Raw genomic sequence first — 5,946 nt, forward strand, 5'->3', positions numbered from 1 at the left:
CTGAGTGTCAAGAAGCCTTTGATAAAGTCAAAGAATACCTTTCGAATCCCCCAGTCTTGGTCCCTCCAGAACCAGGGAGGCCACTTTTCTTGTATCTAACAGTCTTGGAGAACTCTTTCGGTTGCGTCCTCGGGCAACACGACATAACCGAAAAGAAGGAGCAAGCAATCTACTACTTGAGCAAGAAATTCACCGGCTACGAGGCCAAATACACTCTGTTGGAAAGGACATGTTGCGCTCTGACGTGGGTTGCTCAAAAGCTGAGACATTATCTCCAAGCCCACACTACTTTCCTCATAAGCAGGCTGGATCCTTAGAAGTATATATTTCAGAAACCGATGCCTACTGGGAGACTGGCCAAGTGGCCAAATCCTGCTTACTGAATTCGACATAGTCTATGTCACTCGCACGGCAATGAAAGCCCAGGCGCTAGCAGATCATTTGGCCGAAAATCCGGTCGATGAGGAATACCAGCCATTGAGTACCTACTTTCTAGATGAAGAAGTAAACGCCGTAGAGGTGGTCTCGGAGGACGCTCATGTTTGGAAGATGTTCTTTGATGGAGCCATGAATGCCAAAGGTGTAGGGATTGGGGCAACTTTGATCTCGCCTTCCGGTCAGCATTATCCTGCCACAACTAGACTGCGTTTCTTTTGCACAAATAATACATATGAGTATGAAGCCTGCATCATGGGCATGCATATGGCAATCGATCAGGATGTCGAAGACTTACTGATTATGAGAGATTCTGACCTGATTATCCGACAAGTCCAAGGTGAATGGGAAACTCGGGATGTCAAACTTATCCCATACCGACAGCATGTGGAGGACCTCAGCAAGCGCTTTACATCAATAGAGTTCAGGTATATCCCGAGGTGTCACAATGAACTGGCAGATGCACTTGCTACTTTGGCTTCAATGCTACCCTACCCGGGCAACGCCCACGTCGATCCTTTGGAAATCCAAATCAAGGAAAGACACGGTTACTGCAATGTAATCGAGGCGGGATCAAATACGCAGCCTTGGTACCATGACATCAAGAGGTTCCTGAAGACACAAGAATACCCCGAGCACGCTACTGGATATCAAAAGAGGACCATTAGGCGACATGCAAGTGGTTTCTTTCTGAGCGGTGAATTGTTATATAAGAGGACCCCGGACCTCAATCTCCTAAGATGTGTCGATATCGAGGAAGCGAGAAAGATCATGCACGAAGTACACGCAGGTGTGTGCGGACCTCACATGAACGGGTATGTCTTAGCGAAGAAAATCCTTCGAGCAGGTTATTACTGGATGACCATGGAAAAGGATTGCTTTAGCTTCGTTCGGAAGTGTCATCAGTGTCAGGTGCACGGTGATTTGATTCATGCACCTCCCACGGAACTGCATCCCATGTCTGCACCTTGGCCATTTGTCGCCTGGGGCATGGACGTTATTGGACCAATCGAACCAAAGGCTTCGAATGGACACAGATTCATACTGGTTGCCATCGATTACTTCACAAAATGGGTAGAGGTTGTCACCCTCAAGTCGGTCACTAAAAAAGCTGTAGTGGATTTCGTACACTCAAATCTTATCTGTCGTTTCGGTATTCCTGCGACTATCATTACAGATAACGCAGCAAACTTGAACAGTCACTTAATGGGAGATGTATGCGAGCAATTCAAGATAACGCATAGGAATTCTACTCCTTATCGGCCAAAGGCCAATGGTGCTGTGGAAGCGGCAAACAAAAACATCAAGAAGATTTTGAGGAAAACCATCCAAAGTTCCCGACAGTGGCATGAGCAGTTACCATTTGCATTGTTGGGGTATCGCACTACGGTACGCACATCAGTAGGAGCGACTCCTTATCTTCTGGTTTATGGGACCGAGGCTGTAATACCGGCAGAGGTAGAAATTCCTTCGCTTCGAACCATTGTCGAAGCAGAAATCGAAGACAGCGAGTGGGTCAAGACTCGGTTAGAGCAATTGACTTTGATTGATGAAAAGCGAATGGCCGCGGTTTGTCACGGACAGTTGTACCAACGAAGAATGGCCCGTGCTTACAACAAGAAAGTCCGACCCAGGAATTTCGAAGTAGGTCAGCTGGTACTGAGGCGTATTCTGCCACATCACCAGGAAGCAAAAGGGAAGTTTGCTCCAAATTGGAAAGGCCCATACATCATAAGGAAGATATTGCCGAGAGGAGCATTGTATTTAGGTGATATCGAAGGAAATGACCCCGACACAGCAGTAAATGCGGATGCAGTCAAGAGATACTACGTCTGAATTATACTCCAGTAGTCTTGACACATTTGAAATGATGAAGGTTTTATTCCCCACTACTCCCCAAACACTGCCCAATTCTCTCTACAAACCTTTGAGCCGCTTACAAAAAAACAAACAAACAAAAAAAAACAAAAAAACAAAACAAAACATTGATTGAGGCCTGAACTACGTTTGACTTGATTCCGAAAGGATACGTAGGCAGCCTCTCCCTGAGGTTCAGTCACACCAACAATAAAATCCCATTCACCCTGAAATTGAAACCGGGGCGCATTGAGCAGTTTAGAAGTTAGTATCATCTACCTCTCTTTACCAAGCACAAGCCTTCAAATCAATTACCAAAGGTAGCGGGAAGCCAATAAGCGTCACAAATGGATACCAGCACACTTTATTGAGAGAGATAAAATGAGAGAGTCTCGTCGGTGAAAACCTTCGGGCACCGCGAGGCGACGGGAGTGGAGAAACCAACATGAGAGAGCTTGTTTAGTAAAAACTCACAAAGAGTGCTATCAAGCGATGACAGGAAGAGAAATGAGAGAGGTCAGCCAGCGAAAACCCGCAAAGGGCGCTGTCGGCCGAAAGAGTGACTCCACCCAAAGAGGTTTCGGCAAAGTTCCACCGATTTGGAATCACAGATCCGTTTTGGTTCAGGGAAACGCAAGCTCATGGAAAGTCAAGCGTCCAGTCCAAAGAGCATGTCATGTCATTTAGAGCCAGCATTATCTTCCTCAGATAAGTCTTTCTCGTCCCTAAAGGGGCACTCATTTTCTGAAATTCGTTTTATCTTTTCTTTGTTTTTCTTCGAATCTCTTTCATGTTTAAGACCAAGTTCTAGATGTACCGGAAAGGACAGGTGGCGGGTTTGGTTGCACGGAATTCCGTTTCGTGAAGGAAAACACCTCGATTCGTTGGTACGTTTGTCCAAGCCTGATGAATCATGATGTTTGATGGCGTCCGAAGAGAAGAGGAAAAAGAAAAATTTCCACCAGCAAGTCCGTTCTGTACAAATCCCCACAGAGTCTCCCCTTGTACAATCCCCACAGAGTCTCCCAAAAAAAAAATGGAATCTCCTCAGCACATCCCAGCGAGTCCCTTTGTAAAAATTCCCCAACAAGCTTACCCCAACAAATCCCAGAAAGCCCGTTTTGAAATAAATCCCCAGCATTCCCCATTGTACAAAAATCCACACAAAGAATCCACTTTGTAAATATTCCCCCACAGGGCTTCCTTTTGTACAAATCCCCATAGAATACCTCCAATAAAATCCCCGTTGAGAATCTCCAAGCAAAACGGGACGCACAAAAAAAAGAGCCTTACGAGGCAACTCATCACAGAATCCGGAAGTACAAGCCTGAGCAGTCTAAAGGGTTTCGCCATTTGAATCAAATCAATGGTGGGACTTCGCAACAGAAATGAAGACGCGACAAAGCAACCGGGAACGATCAAGGTCACCAAACCGACCGTCATTTCCGAACTAACAATTGTCCTTTGTCTGAAAAGTTGAAACAGGTATAATCCAATACAACCGTGCAAGAAGCAGGTGTCACCCAAAGAAGAAGGTACATGGGTACAAGAAATATTTTGGCAATAAAGAGTTCACTCGAAAGGTAAGTTTCCACGAAACTCCCTTTATCTTCTACTAAAACAAGAAAATTCAAAAAAAAGAGGTCAGTTGTTGTTCTCGAATTTTGTCCCAGCCAGTCAACATTAGGGTTTTAAACCCTAAACTGAATTTTTCCTTTAGTCAGCATTAGGGTTTTTAAACCCTAAACTGAACTTTTTCCATTCAGCCAGCATTAGGGTTTTAAACCCTAAACTGAGCTTTTCCATGCAATCAGCATTAGGGTTTTAAACCCTAAACTAAATTTTTCCTTTAGTCAGCATTAGAGTTTTAAACCCTAAACTGAACTTTTTTCCATTCAGCCAGCATTAGGGTTTTAAACCCTAAACTAAGCTTTTCCATGCAATCAGCATTAGGGTTTTAAACCCTAAACTGAATTTTCCTTTAGTCAGCATTAGGGTTTTAAACCCTAAACTAAACTTTTTTCCATTCAGCCAGCATTAGGGTTTTAAACCCTAAACTGAGCTTTTCCATGCAATCAGCATTAGAGTTTTAAACCCTAAACTGAATTTTTCCTTTAGTCAGCATTAGGGTTTTAAACCCTAAACTGAACTTTTTTTCCATTCAGCCAGCATTAGGGTTTTAAACCCTAAACTGAGCTTTTCCATGCAATCAACATTAGGGTTTTAAACCCTAAACTGAATTTTTCCTTTAGTTAGCATTAGGGTTTTAAACCCTAAACTGAACTTTTTTCCATTCAGCCAGCATTAGGGTTTTAAACCCTAAACTGAGCTTTTCCATGCAATCAGCATTAGGGTTTTAAACCCTAAACTGAATTTTTCCTTTAGTCAGCATTAGGGTTTTAAACCCTAAACTGAACTTTTTTCCATTCAGCCAGCATTAGGGTTTTAAACCCTAAACTGAGCTTTTCCATGCAATCAGCATTAGGGTTTTAAACCCTAAACTGAATTTTCCTTTAGTCAGCATTAGGGTTTTAAACCCTAAACTGAACTTTTTTTCCATTCAGCCAACATTAGGGTTTTAAACCCTAAACTGAGCTTTTCCATGCAATCAGCATTAGGGTTTTAAACCCTAAACTGAATTTTTCCTTTAGTCAGCATTAGGGTTTTAAACCCTAAACTGAACTTTTTTCCATTCAGCCAGCATTAGGGTTTTAAACCCTAAACTGAGCTTTTCCATGCAATCAGCATTAGGGTTTTAAACCCTAAACTGAATTTTTCCTTTAGTCAGCATTAGGGTTTTAAACCCTAAACTGAACTTTTTTCCATTCAGCCAGCATTAGGGTTTTAAACCCTAAACTAAGCTTTTCCATGCAATCAGCATTAGGGTTTTAAACCCTAAACTGAATTTTTCCTTTAGTCAGCATTAGGGTTTTAAACCCTAAACTGAACTTTTTTCCATTCAGCCAGCATTAGGGTTTTAAACCCTAAACTGAGCTTTTCCATGCAATCAGCATTAGGGTTTTAAACCCTAAACTGAATTTTTCCTTTAGTCAGCATTAGGGTTTTAAACCCTAAACTGAACTTTTTCCATTTAGTCAGCATTAGGGTTTTAAACCCTAAACTGAGCTTTCCCATGCAATCAGCATTAGGGTTTTAAACCCTAAACTGAATTTTTCCTTTAGTCAGCATTAGGGTTTTAAACCCTAAACTGAACTTTTTCCATTCAGCCAGTATTAGGGTTTTAAACCCTAAACTGAGCTTTTCCATGCAATCAGCATTAGGGTTTTAAACCCTAAACTTAATTTTTCCTTTAGTCAGCATTAGGGTTTTAAACCCTAAACTGAATTTTTTCCATTCAGTCAGCATTAGGGTTTTAAAACCTAAACTGAATTTTTTCCATTCAGCCAGCATTAGGGTTTCAAACCCTAAACTGAGTTTTTCCATGCAATCAACATTAGGGTTTTAAACCCTAAACTGAATTTTTTCTTTGGTCAGCAATGGGGTTTTAAACCCTAAACTGAACTTTGCCCCAGTTGGTCAGTATTAGAGTTTCAAACTCTAAAACTGAACTTCTCCCCAGCTAGTGGGTATTAGGGCTCCAATCCTGAACTGAGCATTTTTATCTTCCTTCATCAATTTTATGAACTTCCTGGC

Source organism: Nicotiana sylvestris, chromosome 8 (assembly GCF_000393655.2).
Source record: "Nicotiana sylvestris chromosome 8, ASM39365v2, whole genome shotgun sequence".
NCBI classification, from domain to species: Eukaryota; Viridiplantae; Streptophyta; class Magnoliopsida; order Solanales; family Solanaceae; genus Nicotiana; species Nicotiana sylvestris.